This window comes from Pseudorca crassidens, chromosome 15, assembly GCF_039906515.1.
Source record: "Pseudorca crassidens isolate mPseCra1 chromosome 15, mPseCra1.hap1, whole genome shotgun sequence".
NCBI classification, from domain to species: Eukaryota; Metazoa; Chordata; class Mammalia; order Artiodactyla; family Delphinidae; genus Pseudorca; species Pseudorca crassidens.
Window position 1 is genome coordinate 31547589 of NC_090310.1, and position 17498 is coordinate 31565086.

The window sequence follows — 17498 nt, forward strand, 5'->3', positions numbered from 1 at the left end:
GGGAACCTACCTTAACATAATAGAGGCTGTATATGACAAACCCACAGCAAACATCATTCTCAATGGTGAAAAACTGAAAGCATTTCCTCTAAGATCAGGAACAAGGTAAGGATGTCCACTATCGCCACTATTATTCAACATAGTTTTGGAAGTCCTAGCCATGGCAATCAGAGAAGAAAAAGAAATAAAAGGAATACAAATTGGAAAAGAAGAAGTAAAACTGTCACGGTTTGCAGATGACATGATACTATACATAGAGAGTCCTAAAGATGCCACCAGAAAACTACTAGATCTAATCAATGAATTTGGTAAAGTTGCAGGATACAAAATTAATGCACAGATATCTCTTGCATTCCTATACACTAACAACAAAAGATCAGAAACAGTTATTAAGGAAACAATCTCATTCACCATTGCAACAAAAAGAATAAAATATCTAGGAATAAACCTACCTAAGGAGGTAAAAGACCTATACTCAGAAAACTATAAGACACTGATGAAAGAAATCAAAGATGACACAAACAGATGGAGAGATATACCATGTTCTTGGATTGAAAGAATCAATATTGTGAAAATGACTATACTACCCAAAGCAATCTACAGGTTCAATGCAATCCCTATCAAATTACCAGTGGCATTTTTTACAGAACTAGAACAAAAAGATCTTAAAATTTATATGGAGACACAGAAGACGCTGAAGAGCCAAAGCAGTCTTGAGGGAGAAAAACGGAGCTGGAGTAATCGACTCTATGACTTCAACCTATAATACAAAGCTACAGTAATCAAGACAATATGGTACTGGCACAAAAACAGAAACATAGATCAATGGAACAGGATAGAAAGACCAGAGATAAACCCATGCACCTATGGTCAACTAATCTATGACAAGGGAGGCAAGGATATACAATGGAGAAAAGACAGTCTCTTCAATAAGTGGTGATGGGAAAACCGGACAGCTACATGTAGAAGAATGAAATTAGAACACTCCCTAACACCATCCACAAAAATAAACTCAAAATGGATTAGAGGCCTAAATGTAAGACTGGACACTATAAAACTTTTAGAGGAAAACATAGGAAAAACACTCTGACATAAATCACAGCAAGATTTTTTTTGATCCACCTCCTAGAGTAATGGAAATAAAAACAAAAATAAACAAATGGGACCTAATGAAACTTAAAAGCTTTTGCAAAGCAAAGGAAACTACAGACAAAACGAAAAGACAACCCTCAGAATGGGAGAAAATATTTGCCAATGAATCAATGGACAAAGGACTAATTTCCAAAATATATAAACAGCTCATGCAGCTCAATATCAAAAAAACAAACAACCCAGTCCAAAAATGGGCAGAAGACCTAAATAGACATTTCTCCAAAGAAAACATACAGATGGCCAAGAAGCACATGAAAAGCTGCTCAACATCACTAATTATTAGAGAAATGCAAATCAAAATTACAATGAGGTATCACCTCACACCAGTTAGAATGGGCATCATGAGAAAATCTACAAACAACAAATGCTGGAGAGGGTGTGGAGAAAAGGGAGCCCTCCTGCACTGTTGGTGGGAATGTAAATTGATACAGCCACTATGGAGAACAGTATGAGGTTCCTTAAAAAACAAAAAATAGAACTACCATATGACCCAGAAATCCCACTCCTGGGCATATACCCAGAGAAAACCATAATTAAAAAAGACACATGCACCCCAATGTTCACTGCAAGACTATTTACAATAGCCAGGTCATGGAAGCAACGTAAATGTCCATCGACAGACGAATGGATAAAGAAGATATGGTATATATATACAATGGAATATTATTCAGCCATAAAAAGGAACGAATTTTGGTCATTTGTAGAGACGTGGATGGATCTAGAGACTGTCATACAGAGTGAAGTAAGTCAGAAAGAGAAAAACAAATATCGTGTATTAACGCATATATATGGAACCTAGAAAAATGCTACAGATGAACCAGTTTGCAGGGCAGAAATAGAGACACAGATGTAGAGAACAAACGTATGGACACCAAGGGGGGAAAGTGGCAGGGGCGGGGAGGTGTGTGGGATGAATTGGGAGATTGGGATTGACATATATACACTAATATGTATAAAATAGATAACTAATAAGAAACTGCTGTATAAAAAATAAATAAAATAAAATTCAGAAAAAAAAAAGAAATGGAAACAAACCAACGCTGGAACTGAAGATTAACTGTACTTACAACAGTCAGGATGACACTGGTCAGACCACTGATGACCAATTTCAAGATGACTGTCAGAGCTGACTGTGCTGTTTCTGCATGTAGCCCTCTCCCTTCACCTATAAAAGCTCTTGCCCCCAGATTTTCACAGGAGAGGAATGGGGAAGGAGCTGGCCTTTGGACAGGCGTCCACTGCCCCCACCCCCAGTTGCCCTCATCCAAAATAAAGCAGAGTTTCCTTTCCACCACCCTTGCCTTTTTATTGGCTTTTGGGCGACGAGTAGCCTGACCCCACTTTTGGTTACAATATTCAGCCAAACTTGGCTCTCAAGCCTGAGGGCCCATAGATGTGCTTCTAGACCTGCCCAGGTGTTAAGTATGATTTTTTTTAACGCTAAAGCAGACGAGCTTGAGCCGTCGCCCCGCCCTCTCCCTCTCTCTCTTTCTGCTGGTGGATTCTGGAGAAGATGCGCAGAAAGGGCACCTCGCAAGGGGAAAGAAAAGAAGGAAGAACAGATCATCAGCCTCGGCCCTCAGGTGGCTGAGCGAGAAAATGCATTTGGTGTGTGCCACCTTTTTGCATCCTTCAATGACACTTTTGTCCATGTCACCGACCTTTCTGGCAAGGAAGCTATCTGCCGTGTAACTGGTGGGATGAAGGTGAAGGCTGACTGAGATGAGTCATCCCCATATGCTGCCACGTTGGCTGCCTAGGATGTAACCCAGAGGTGCAAGGAGCTGGGCATCACTGCCCTCCACATCAAACTCCGGGCCACAGGAGGAAATAGGACCAAGACTCCTGGACCGGGGGCCCAGTCAGCCCTCAGAGCCCTCACCCGCTCAGGAACAAAGATTGGGCGGATTGAGGATGTCACCCCCATCTCCTCCGACAGTACCCGCAGGAACGGGGGGTCTCCGTGGTCGCTCTCTGTGAGAAGGACTCCTCAAATTATTGTTTTCTGTTAATAAATTGCCTTGATGTAAGCTCAAAATACGAAAATGCTAAAGCAAACGGAAGGCATATGTCCCACTGTTTTGGAAGGAAGCAAGGTAGGCACAGAAAAGACAATGCCTGGCCCTCCGATCCTCGGAGACTTTTTATTTTATTTTATTTTTATTTTTTTACTTTTTTGCGGTACGCGGGCCTCTCATTGCTGTGGTCTCTCCCGTTGCGGAGCACAGGCTCCGGACGCGCAGGCTCAACGGCCATGGCTCACGGGCCCAGCCGCTCCGCGGCATGTGGGATCTTCCCGGACCGGGACACGAACCCACGTCCCCTGCATCGGCAGGCGGACTGTCAACTACTGCGCCACCAGGGAAGCCCGGAGACTTTATTTTAAAAGAAGAAGAAGGAGGAGGAGGAAGCTTTGTGATCTGAGCAAACGGCATGGGCGGGAGGAAGGAACAGACGGTCTCGTTACTTTTTGTTTGACTCACGTTTTCTTGCATGGGGGGGCGCGCGGGCAAGGGTGATAAGAGGGCTGGTGGCTCTCCTTTGTGGGAAGAACCACAGCTGTCACCGAGAGAGGCTTTTACACACTCTGTGAACAATTGCCTTTGAATTCTAATGTTTATTTTCCAAATAAAAATAACTGGTCTTGAGATTAGTCAGAAGTCCCCAGACTGGGAGAGAGGAGGCTGCTAGCCACTGGTAACGCTGGAGTTTCACCAGAAGGCGAGAGCGGGGAAGGGTGGAGGGTGAGTGAAAAGAGGTTGGGACTCCCAATGTCAAACCCTGACTCTCCCACTTACCAGCTGCTCTGGTTGCTATGACTGCAACACAAAGTACCCCCCAAACTTAGTGCCATAAAACAACCATTTATTTTGCTTACAGATGCCGTGGATCAGGAACTCAGGCAGAGCACATCAGTCAGGATGGCTTGTCTCTGCTCATCCTTATCTGAGGCCTCAGCTGGAAGATCCAAAGGTCAGAAGCTGGATCATCTGAAGGCTCCCTCCCTCACACATGGGGAGGTTCATGCTGCTTGTAGGCTGGGCCTCTCCAAGTGCTTGGCTTGGGCTTCCTCACAGCATGGCCGCTGGGTTCCAGGACCAAGCATCCTCAGAGAGAGAGGCAGCTGGAAGTTGTATCACCATTCATGACCTAGTTTTGGGAGCTACCTAGAGTCACTTCCCCCATATCCTATTCATTGAGGCAGTCACAATGTCCTGCCCAAATTCAGATAGAGGAGTAATAGATTCTGCTTCTGCCTTTGGACCCTGAAGGTGGTTCCCAAACCTTCTTTGTGCAGTTCTCCCAACTAACGGTGTTTTCTTTAAAAAAATTTTTTTAGGGTTTCCCTTGTGGCGCAGTGGTTGAGAGTCCGCCTGCTGATGCAGGGGACACGGGTTCGTGCCCCGGTCCGGGAGGATCCCACATGCCACGGAGCGGCTGGGCCTGTGAGCCATGGCTGCTGAGCCTGCGCGTCCAGAGCCTGTGCTCCGCAACGGGTGAGGCCACCGCAGTGAAAGGCCCGCGTACCGCAAAAAATAAATAAATAAATAATAAAATAAAATAAAATAATAAAAAAAATTTTTTAGAGTATAGTTGATTTACAATGTTGTGTTAGTTTCTGGTGTACAGCAAATTGACTCAGTTATACACATACATATATCCATTCTTTTTCAGATTCTTTTCTCATATAGGTTATTACAGAATATTGAGTAGAGTTCCCTGTGCTATACAGTAGGTCCTTGTTGGTTATCTATCTTCTACATAGTAGTGTGTTTATGTTTATCCCAAGCTCCTGATTTATCCCTCCCCCATATGTTTTCCCTTTGATAACCATAAGTTTGTTTTCAATATCTGTAAGTCTGAAAACTATGGAACGTTTCATGAATTTGCGAGTTATCCTTGTTCAGGGGCCATGTTAATCTTCTCCATGTCGTTCCAATTTTACTGTATGTGCTGCTGAAGCGAGCACCTAACTGTGTTTTCTGGTTAAACATTATTTTCAAATTAATTTGACAAAGATAAAGTAGGAGTTATTGTTAAAACAAACAAAAATACCGAAGAGAATAAGTTCAAAAAAAGCAATCCCCTTGCAGTGACCAATCCCACCATAATGTGATAAGACCATTAACTGTTTGGTATATATTCTTCTTCTATACACGTTTGATAATTTGTACACAATATATGCTCTACAAAAATGAATGCATGGACAGGGTGTGTTTTCCAACAGTGAGTTCATGTGGTACGAACCCTTTTACTACCTGCCGTATTCAGTTAACATAGCTGGGAGATGAGATGAGAGCTGATGCCAGGACCACTATCATGTGCAAATGCAGAGGGCATCTTCATAGAGGACAGTGTGAATGGGTTGGAGAGGAAGCATCACAAGGAATGCCCAGGCCGTGAAGCTTCAGCACTGTGGACAGGGGCACAGCTCTCCCCTCCACCCCTGGCAGTAAGCATTTAGGTTTATGGTAGATGCAAAGATGACTTTGCCCTCAGGGTATTCACAGTCCTATGGGAAAGTAAGCTTTGCGGTTGAATAATAATTTAATACTGACATATCAAGATAAAACAGAAATAACAATTATCATTAACATTCACTGAGGACTTCCCTGGTGGAGCAGTGGTTAAGAATCTGCCTGCCAGTGCAGGGGACACGGGTTCGATCCCTGGTCCGGGAAGATCCCACGTGCCGCGGAGCAACTAAGCCCAAGAGCCACAACTACGGAGCCTGAGCTCTAGAACCCGTGAGCCACAACTAATAAGCCTGCGTGCCCGTGCTCCACAGCAAGAGAAGCCACCGCAATGAGAAGCCCGCGCACTGCAACAAAGAGTAGCCCCCGCTCGCCGCAACTAGAGGAAGCCTGCGCGCAGCAGTGAAGACCCAAAACAGCCAAAATAAATAAAAATTTTAAAAAAATTCCTGTGCTAAGCACTTTGCTTGCATTATCTGAGTTAATCCTCATCACCACACTATGATGGAGATAATTTTATGATCCTGTTTTACAGATGAAGATGCTGAAGCTCAGAAAGATGAACTGACGGGAGTGAAAGGTCATGACCTTACAGATGCACAGGGAAAGCCTCTAGAAGTGGTGTTTGGGTGGCAAAAGCCTGTGGCTGGGTATGACTTTCAGCTAACTGGCCTTGGGGGGTAAAGCACATGCTAAGAGAGGGTGTGCCTTGCTGTTGGGCTGTTTATTTATTTACGTCACAATAAGGAGGCGCTGCTAAATCTCGCTCACCTACGTACTGCACTCGAGAACAGCAAACGTGTGTCTCCTGGCCTGCCAGTCGTGGTTGTAAGGTTCCAGAGGGCCACGGCCACGTCTTGCATTGCCTTTGTGTCTGTGGAAGTGTCTAGAGCAGGACCTGCACTTGTTCAGAGGTGCCCCTAGGGCTTGCTGTTTTACTTCCCAGACAGGACTTCTGCTGGCTCCCTCCCGCCCTCTGCTGTCTGCTTTCCATACTACAGCCAGCATCCTCTAACAGATGCGTATCTGACCCTCCTTGGATGCCCCTTTGAGGCAGCCCACCGCTCCTGGGGTGTGGTGAATGCTCCTCGATGCCCCACACCTGGCTTCCAGTCCCCTCTTTGTGCATGGACCCTGCTGACCACCCCAGCTCCCATTTTTGCTCTGATGACCTGCACTTTACAGCGTGGCCATGCCAAGCGGCTGTAGGCACCCCCTTCCTCCTCAGGTCAGCCTGTCTCCTGAGAGGGAGGCATGCTCCACAGGAAGCAGGGCTGCTCTCTGCAGCTCCTGGCAGGGCTCCTGCTCATCACACTGAGGATCTTTCGTCATCCTCACCATCGGCATCAATAGTGCTAGGACATTACTCTGCAGATGCTTTCCCAGAGCTACACATCACTCCCCAGGAGGCTCTGAAACACAGCTTTGCTTACTTTGTTGAATCAGTTCCCTGGAGGAACTGGGGGTGCCTCAGGACTCTGGAGACTCCAGTGTCCTATCCTTCCTTTCTCCTCCCCCTTGCAAAAGTGTCTCCCAGCCTGTCTCTACAGAGAAAGTCAATCCTTGGAGACCTCAGTCTATCGTCTAGGGCCTGCAGCATGGCTGTGAAGAGCTGAGCCCAAGTCCAAGGTGGAGAGAACCACAGCAAATAGCAGACCTATCCCTACCTAAGCAAGAAAACAAGCAGAACACAATTGGAACTATATGCACCGTCTTAATCTGTCCGGGCTCTTGTAACAAAAATACCATAGACTGGGGGGCTTAGACAACAATCATTTATTTCTCACAGTACTGGAGGCTGGAAGTCCAAGGTCAAGATGTTAGCAGATCTGCTATCTCGTGAGGCCCTGCTTCCTTGTTTGCAGATGGCTGTCTTCTCACTGTGTCCTCACATGGGCAGGAATAATGAACACTCTGGGATCTCTCTTTTTTTTTTTAATATTTACTTATTTGGTTGCGCTGGGTCTTAGTTGCTGCAGGCGGGCTCCTTAGTTGCAGCTCACTGGTTCCTTAGTTGCAGCACGCAGGCTCCTTAGTCGTGGCATGCAAACTCTTCGCTGAGGCACGCGTGTGGGATCTAGTTCCCTGACCAGGGATCAAACCCAGGCCCCCTGCATTGGGAGAACAGAGTCTTAACCACTGCGCCAGCAGGGAAGTCCTCGGGCTTCTTTAATAAGGACACTAATCCAAGGACACTAATCCTACTCGGTGAGGGCTCCACCCTCATGACCTAATCACCTCCCAAATGCCCCATCTCCAAATACCATCACATTGTGAGGGAGGATTTCAACATATTAATCTGAGAGGGTGGGGTGGTTGGACACAAACATTCAGTCCCTACCAGGCACCTTGGAGAATCTCTTGTCTCTTTGTGGAAGACAAAAGCCTGTTTCCTGTAGGGACTTGTTAAACTTTGTCATCAAAAAGCTATAGTTAGGGCTTCCCTGGTGGCACGGTGGTTGGGAGTCCGCTTGCCGACGCAGGGGACACAGGTTCGTGCCCCGGTCCGGGAAGATCCCACATGCCGCGGAGCGGCTGGGCCCGTGAGCCATGGCCGCTGAGACTGCGCGTCCAGAGCCTGTGCTCTGCAACGGGAGAGGTCACAGCAGTGAGAGGCCCGCGTACCGGAAAAAAAAAAAAAAAAAAAAAAGCTATAGTTAGATGTTCCACATCATCAGACATCAGGGAACTGCAACCCCAAAGCACAGTAAGATGCCACTTCACAGCCACTAGGATGGCTATAATAAAAAAATTTTAGGGAATTCCCTGGTGGTCCAGTGGTTAGGACTTGGGGTTTTTCACTGCCAAGGTTGCAAGTTCAAGCCTGGTTGGGGAGCTAAGATCCCACTAGCCATGTGGCATGGCCAAAAAGAAAAAAATAATTAATTAATCAATTGAAGAACAGAGGTTTTGTGTGTGTGTATCATTTCAACAAATACTTGGTTTTTTTAAAGTTATTAATGAGATATTTTATGCTCTTTTTTTTTCATATCAAGTCTTGAAATCCTATGAGCATTTTACACTGTCAGCACATCACAAGTCGGGGACCCCACATATTTCATTATTTATTTATTTGTTTTGATTTTTTGGCTGGACTGTGAAGCACATGGGATCTTAGGTCCCCAACCAGGGATCGAGCCCCACTCTCCCTGCAGTGGAAGCGTGGAGTCTTAACCACTGGACCAACCAGGGAAGTCACACACACACACATTTTATTTTATTTATTTATTTTTTTGCGGTACGCGGGCCTCTCACTGTTGTGGCCTCTCCCGTTGCGGAGCACAGGCTCCGGACGCGCAGGCTCAGTGGCCATGAATCACGGGCCCAGACACTCCGCGGCATGTGGGATCTTCCCAGACGGGGCACGAATCCGTGTCCCCTGCATCGGCAGGCGGACTCTCAACCACTGCGCCACCAGGGAAGCCCCTCAAAGGATTTTTTAAAATTTATTTATTTTATTTTTGGCTGCGTTGGGTCTCTGTTGCTGCACGTGGGCTTTCTCTAGTTGCGGTGAGCGGGGGTTACTCTTTGTTGCGGTGCATGGGCTTCTCATTGCGGTGGCTTCTCTTGTTGCAGAGCATGGGCTCTAGGCACGCGGGCTTCAGTAGTCGTGGCACATGGGCTCAGTAGTTGTGGCTCGCGGGCTCAGTAGCTGTGGCACACGGGCTTAGTTGCTCCGCGGCACGTGGGATCTTCCTGGACCAGGGAGCAAGACCGTGTCCCCTGCATCGGCAGGCGGACCCTCAACCATTGCGCCACCAGGGAAGCCCCCACACACACATTTTAAAGCCCTATATTAACCACATGTGGCTGACTGCTCCCATATTAGTTCTCAACAGGAAGTTACCCCCCTCCCAGGGAAACATTTGGGAAATTTAAGGAGCTCTTCTTGTTTCCACAATTATTGGGGAGCTCCTGGAATTGAGTGGGCAACAGCCAGACATGCTAACTCTCCTGCAATGCATGGGACAGTGCTGTCAAGTGAAGAATTGTCCCGTGTCCCCGCTGTGACTTTTGAATCTTCCACTGAACATTCACAAAGGTGGTAAAACAAACAAACAAAAAACTTGTAGGCTCTGAACCTACCTCTCTGTTTTATGTATAATCACAAAGGGCCTTTTGTACTATTTTGTTATACCCTGAATATTCCAAGAAGTTAGCTACCCTGTAAATCCTAGGAAGATCATGATTTGCTTGGTTCGGAATTTTACCAAGAGTCATGTACCATCTGGGAAATTCACATCCTCAAATGTGATATCTGTGTGGCTGCACAGCGCAACCCTATCAATTTGCATTTTTAGCATCTGCCTGCGAAAGTCTCCCAGAGTACTTGTGCCTAAGCATTTACTTATAGAAATGGATGTTATTTTATTATAAATGACTTTCTTTATATTTTTCCTTTTTTTTATATACATATTTTTCCTTTTTAAAATACAGTTGGAGAGGGGGGAACTTCCCTGGTGGGTCAGTGGTTAAGACTCCGAGCTTCCACTGCAAGTGGTACAGGTTCAAACCCCTGTTGGGGAACTAATATCCTGCATGCCACACAGTGCAGCCAAAAAAAAAAAAAAAAAAAACCCAAACACAGGAAGAAGAATAAAATAAAATACAGTTGGGGCATGGTATTCGTTTTTGTAAATTATGTGCGGAAAGAGGCTACATTGTCCATGAATTTTCTTTCAGTAAAGTGAGGTCATGAAATTTTTGTATTAAAAGGGAACTTTGGGTGTAATGGTTTGTCTGCAGGACCCAGGCCCTGACCCAGCCCAGCTCTCATGTTGCTTTGAGGGACTGAACTGTCTTTTCACCACCTGGCGTTTCTAGGGCATCTCCTGATGACACACTTTGATTGTGTGTCCCAAACCCTAAAGGATCTGGGAAAAGTAGCCAGAACCAGGTCAAGAAGGGCCTTAACTGCCATCCTAAGGGCTTTGAACTTAATCCTAAAGGCAAAGGAAGCCAGCGAACGGTGGCTATTTGTTCTGTGTTTTATTGCAAAACTTCCACGCCCAAAGTAGCTCTTCAATTTTTCCCACATATTTAATAAAGCCTTCATGTTGAAATCATTTTAGAGTTCCAAGAATTTGCAGACGTGGTATAGAGAGCTCTCATCCACCTTTCACCCAGCTTCCCCTAGTGACAACATTTTACATAAACAAATAGAGCCCATTATCAAAACCAGGAAATTAACATTGGTATAGTGCTATTCACTAAACTCCAAGCCCCATTCACTTTCACCAGTTTTTACAGGCACTGGGTGTGAATGTGTGTGTGTGTGTAATACTATGAAATTTTATTACATGTGTCTAGATTCGTGTAACCACCACCACAACAGGATACAAAACGGTCCCAACACTACAGTGTGTGTTTAACAACTGTGTACTTTACTAATGTGAAGGTAATTTTGCATTATTTGGTAAGTATTCACAGTGGATCATTGTATAGTTTATACAAACAAGGAAGGGGAAAAAATGACAGGACACTTCCCTTTTTATTTCCTTTTGACCATGAAATTGATCAATGTAGTTTTTAGGGTTAGAAGTATTGTTTCCACATTCTAAGTAGCTAACGTTCCATAACTGCTCAGTCATATAACGTTGTTTCATCAACGTTTTTTATCTTTGTCAAAGGACCTCAAACTAGAAACCAAAACACGTGGGATGGCATGACATATCCTCTTTGCTGTATCTTTTTTTAAAGGAATCTTAAGAATAATTTGTGAAATAATTTTGATAACGATTCAGTATCTAGACAGTGAATCTCAATCTTGACTGCAAATTAGAAACACAAGACTAAAAATATTCTTACGGACACAGAGAACAGACTGGTGGTTGCCGAGGGGGATGGTGTTGGGGGAGGGTTGGAGTGGGAGGTTGGGGTTAACAGATGGAAGCTTTTATATACAGAATGGATAAACAACAAGGTCCTGCTGTAGAGCACAGAGAAGTATATTCAACTTCCTATGATAAACCATAATGGAAAGAATATTTTTAAAAAAGAATATATATATATATATATAAAACTGAATGAATCAATTTGCTGTATAGGGACTTCCCTGGTGGCGCAGAGGTTAAGAATCTGCCTTCCAACGCAGGGGACACGGGTTCGAGCCCTGGTCCGGGAAGATCCCACGTGCCGCGGGGCAACTAAGCCCGTGTGCCACAACTACTGAGCTTGTGCTCTAGAGCCCGTGAGCCACAACTACTGAGCCTGCGTGCCACAACTACTGAAACCCACGCGCCTAGAGCCCGTGCTCCACAACGAGAAAAGCCACCGCAATGAGAAGCCCGCGCACTGCAACAAAGAGTAGCTCCTGGTCGCCGCAACTAGAGAAAGCCCGTGCTCAGCAACAAAGACCCAACGCAGCCAAATATAAATAAATAAATTATATTTTAAAAATTTGCTGTATAGCAGTAATTAACACAACATTGTAAATCAACTATACTTCAATTTAAAAAGTAATTAAAAAAAAAAAAAGACGAGGTGACTTCCCTGGTGGTGCAGTGGTTGAGAGTCCGCCTGCCAATGCAGGGAACACAGGTTCATGCCCCGGTCCGGGAAGATCCCACATGCCGCGGAGCGGCTGGGCCCGTGAGCCATGGCCGCTGAGCCTGCGCATCCGGAGCCTGTGCTCCGCAACAGGAGAGGCCACAACAGTGAGAGGCCCGCGTACCGCAAAAAAAAAAAAAAAAAAAAAAAGACGAGGGGAATTCCCTGGTGGTCCAGTGGTTAGGACTCTGCGCTTTCACCACCGAGGGCCTGGGTTCAGTTCCTGGTCCGGAAGCTAATTTCCACAAGCCGTGGAGTGTGGCCAAAAAATATATAAAAAAATTAAAAATTCCTACATCCAGGCTCTAATTTAGACCAATCAAATCAGAATCTATTAGGATAGGGTACAGGCATCAGTAATTTTTTAAAACTTTTAATTTTGAGATTATTTTAGATTTATAGAAAAGTTGTAAAAATAGCCCAAAGAGTTCCTATATACCCCCTTATAATCATAGGGCAATAGGATTATTTGTTATGTAGCCATAAACAACTAATATATGTGTCTACCTCACAGTTTTGTAAAGATTAAATTTAATAATGTATGTAAGGGCTTATATAGTACCTTATATAAGTGCTTGTTAATGTATGTAAAAAAAATGATACACACACATGCACAGAGATTACAGACTGATAGAGATCCCTGGGACAGCAGCAGAGGAATAGGGGTCATCAGAATGTCTTGAGGAGAGAAAAGTACAGTGGCTATTGCTCAACGTCTAGAGAGATTGCTCAGGAAACTTAAGGAAAGAGGATTGCAAAGCGGTGGCCTGAAATCAGGATTTAGCCCAGGAAAGTGGGCTGGAAAAAAATGCTCTATAAAAAAAAATCAAGTTACTATATAAAACTCAAAAAATTGTTTTAACATCAAATTCCACACTTCCAGTTTCTCTTGAAAATTCCTAAGCTATGGCAACACTGTGCCTACACTTACCCTGGCAACAAGCAACTGGAATTCAGCAGTAGCTGCCCCTTTAAAAAGGGAAGGGTTGGGATTCCAGTTTGCCACAGTCTCTACTCCTCCCTATTGCCCTCCAGTGCTGAGGATGAAATCCAAACACACTTATCATTTGACCATTTGAGTTACTGTTTTTCTTCCAGCAGAGCCATATTTCTCAGTACCCACTTCTCTATCAAAAATGGGAAAGTTAGAGAGAAGACTTTTTGGCATTTGAAAAAATAAACCTAAGTACTGTATCATGCAAAGAAAGATTACTCAACTCTCCCTGGCATTTAGTTGCATGAACTTACCCTTTTGAACTTTAGATTCTTGCTAGCACTTGTCAGAAACTGACAAGCCGAGGAGGGAGGGGGTAGGGTGTGGTGGGCGGGGGGTGGAGAACACAGGAGATTCTAGGACTCAGATTGCATCATTGCTATAATTGTAAATGTTAGGGAATGAAAGAGAGCTCTGGGAGGCTCTGAAAAACAGGAGATGGACAAACTGCTGTTTTCTTCAAATCCCCAAACAGCCAGCATTCTTGGCATGCACTGAATTGTATGAGACTAGAGAAGGAATTTCTCAGCAATGTGCATTAAAATCTAACTGCAGATTTGATTCAGTGCATTTCCTCCTCACCAATAAGAAGTTGTTGTGTTAATACTCCTAAGAATTATTGGATTGAAAGGTATATTTTTAAAGATATGAGGAAAGAACGAATAAGAAGGATGAGGTTAATCATTTATCTGATCGCCTAACGTGCCATGAGTTTTTACATACTCTGAGTTTTCTCCCCACGTCTTTCCCTTCCTTTTCCCCGAATTCATACTGAAGTCAGCCTAGTACTCATTGCCTCAGGGGAGAAACGTAGCAGGGGATAAAGTATTGGGTGGGCCAAAAAGTGCCTTTGGTTTTTTGGGGGTTTTTTTTTGGCGGTACGCAGGCCTCTCACTGCTGTGGCCTCTCCTGTTGCGGAGCACAGGCTCCAGACGCACAGGCTCAGCGGCCATGGCTCACGAGCCCAGCCGCTCCGCGGCATGTGGGATCTTCCCGGACCAGGGCACGAACCCGTGTCCCCTGCATCGGCAGGCGAACTCTCAACCACTGTGTCACCAGGGAAGCCCCACAAACCACTTTTGACATGTTAGATCAGTCACGGCACCTTCTCCATACACTGCACAAATCTTTTTGTGCGTTTCAGTCCCCTGCATTGGGAGCTCGGAGTCTCACCGACTGGACCACCAGGGAAGTCCCTAGGAGCCTTTTGGATACAAATGAGTGAAACCCATCTGAAACGGGCTTAAGCTAATAGGGAAGCGATTGATTCACATCATTGGAAAGTCCAGGCGGAGATGTCAGGTCGGCCGGATCCAGCACCCATGTGAGGCTTGGTGCCTTTCCTCTCCCGTCTCTTCCCTCTTCTCCTGTCTCATTTTGTGTTCCTTCTCATCTCTTTTCTAGCTACAGTTACCCTCCTCCTCCTCTCCATCTCTCTCACCATCCTCCCTCCCCCCCATCACCTCCTCTACCCACTAGAAACCAAGAGCACACACGCACACACACGTACACACACACAGCACTTGTGACAACCCAAAATGTATCTAAACATTGCCAAAATGTGTGTATCACCCCTCTCCTGACTCATTTGAGAACCACTGGCCTAAAGGAAGAAACCTGTAGCTGTGAGATAATTACAGGCTGGAGCAGTGGGGAAAGGGAGTCGGTGTGTCCTGAATCTAGTTTTTTCTGAAGATAAGATCCCCATTGCCATGTCTTTAGGTGATTTGGGGAGAGCCTGCATGAAATCCCCTCTTATCAGTCCCTGAAGCTTTCTGCGTCTATGTCATTGTTTGTTTATGTTTTAAAGCTGTGAGAATAAAAGAGATATTTATTTGAAAATGTAAAGCATGGAGCAGAACTGACAAGTTTATTTTAAGGTCAAGCAAACCAGTCATGAGAGCAGGGTTTGATTGCCACCTCTGCATCAAATTAGTGGCCTTCAAAGATGCATTAAATTGTCGCTTTGATCTAATAATTGCCTTTTGCTATGGTGATGCCTCCCAGCTGGAACCAAAAGCCACTGTTAACTCCTCCAACTTAAAGAAAAATGTGATTTTCTCAGAAATGAGGTTTAGGAGATGACGACTCACCCAGACTTGACCTTTTTCTTCCCAGATCTGGGCTGAGAATGACATCTGGCTTCCCTTCTGAACTTAGTTCCTTTTATCTGACAGCAAAAAGCTTACACTCTGTGTTTCCCTTTTCACCCCAGATTCCTGGAAACAGCTAAACTTAAGTACAGTACAAAGACTATCAAGTTCATTGACTGCTTCCTCCCTGGTTCCTGATGCAATTAGCCTGTCTTCCTTTTAAGTGGTTAGAGGTGAATCTTTCTTCTTTATTTTAACATTTTTACTTGCTCTGGGTCATAATATTTCAGGAAGGAATCTCTGTAGATCCCACTGGGGAAATGAATAAGTGAATACATGAATTATTGGATTTTAAGCTGAATCATATGAAATTCACGTTTTGTGGCTCAAAAATAGCTGAGTATCAACAACTTCATATCTTACAATCTAGTATTTATGGGACCCTGGAAAAGTCACAGAAGGAACAATGCACCCAGATTCGGGACACAGATGGTCAAGAGTGTCATTAGGTTACAAATGGTCCCAAAGGGGCTTCCCTGCTGGCACAGTGGTTAAGAATCTGCCTGCCAATGCAGGGGACACGGGTTCGAGCCCTGGCCCAGGAAGATCCCACATGCCGTGGAGCAACTAAGCCTGCGTGCCACAACTACTAAGCCCACGTGCCACAACTACTGAGCCCACGTGCCACAACTACTGAAGCTGGCGCTCCTAGAGCTCGTGCTCCGAAACAAGAGAAGCCACTGCAATGAGAAGCCCACGCACCGCAACAAAGAGTAGCCCCCGCTCGCCGCAACCAGAGAAAGCTCGCGCACAGCAATGAAGACCCAACGCAGCCAAAAATAAAAATAAATTAATTTTAAAAAGAAAAAATAAATGGTCCCCAAACCCCAGCAACCCCTGGGAGGTCATGTGATGATATAGACCCACAGCTACCTATAGCAGCCAATGCAGGTGTGTTTTACTTTCTTCCTTACAGCATGTAGTTATCAGTGGTTGCTTGGAAATTGGAAGTAACGGGGAGGGAGGAAAGAGTAGGAGGAACACAGAGGGATCCCAGGAAACTTTTGGGGGTGATGGGTATGTTCACTACCTTGATTGTGGTGACGGTTTTACAGGTATATATACATATATGTGTCAAAACTCAAAATCAAAATGTACCCTTAAAATATGTGCCATTTATTGTATGTCAATCGTCCTTCAAAAAGTTTATAACATTCTGCACTGTTGCAAAGATTGTGTATCATTTTTAAAGTATTGTGAAATGATTTTGTCACACCCATCAGGATGGCTGCCATCAAAAGAACAGAAAATAACTGCTGGCGGGGATGTGGGGAAGTTGGAACCCTTGTGCACTGCTGGTGGGAATGGAAAATAGTGCAGCCACCATGGAAAATAGTATGGAGGTTCCTCAAAAAATTAAAAATAGAATTACCGTGAGATCCAGCAATCTCACTTCTGGGCATATATCCAAAAGAATTCAAAGCAGGATCTCGAAGGGATATTTGCACACTTATGTTCATTGCAATATTATTCACAGTAGCCAAGAAATGGAAGCAACACACATGTCCACTGACAAATGAGTGGATAAGGAAAATGTGGTACGTGCACACAATGCAATATCATGCAGCCTTAAAGAAGGAGATACTGTCACATGTTACAATATGGATGAACCTTGAAGACATTATATTAAGTTAAATAAGGAGTCACAAAAGGACAAGTACTGTATTCAGTCATATGAAGTATCTAAAGTAGTCAAAATCCTAGAAACAGGAAACAGAAAGGTGGTTACCAAGAGCTTGAGGGAGGGGGATTAGCGTTTAATGGGTACAGAGTTTCAGTGTTGCAAGGTGAAAAAGTTGTAGAGACTTATTGTCCAACAATGTGAATACACCATTCAAGTGTATATTTAAAAATAGTTAAGATGGGGCTTCCCTGGTGGTGCAGTGGTTGAGAGTCCGCCTGCTGATGCAGGGGACGCAGGTTCGTGCCCTGGTCCGGGAAGATCCTACATGCCGCGGAGTGGCTGGGCCCATGAGCCATGGCCGCTGAGCCTGCGCGTCCGGAGCCTGTGCTCCGCAACGGGAGAGGCCACAACAGTGAGAGGCCTGCGTAACACACACACACACACACACAAAGTTAAAATGGTAAATTTAATATTGTGTGTTTTTACCACAATAAGAAAATGATTTTTTAATAACCTCAAACTGGAAACAACCCAAATGTTCATCATCAGGA

General features: G+C 44.8%; 1 non-coding gene and 1 pseudogene across 1 annotated transcript; one reads left to right on the forward strand and one right to left on the reverse strand.

The window, feature by feature from the left end:
- The first annotated feature begins 2576 nt into the window (after positions 1 to 2576).
- On the forward strand, positions 2577 to 3182 carry LOC137206545 (small ribosomal subunit protein uS11-like; annotated as a pseudogene).
- A 1833-nt stretch (positions 3183 to 5015) lies between these two features.
- Positions 5016 to 5122, reverse strand: LOC137208278 (U6 spliceosomal RNA). The gene has a single exon (XR_010935591.1). It is a non-coding gene; the product is annotated as a U6 spliceosomal RNA (small nuclear RNA).
- Positions 5123 to 17498: the final 12376 nt, after the last annotated feature.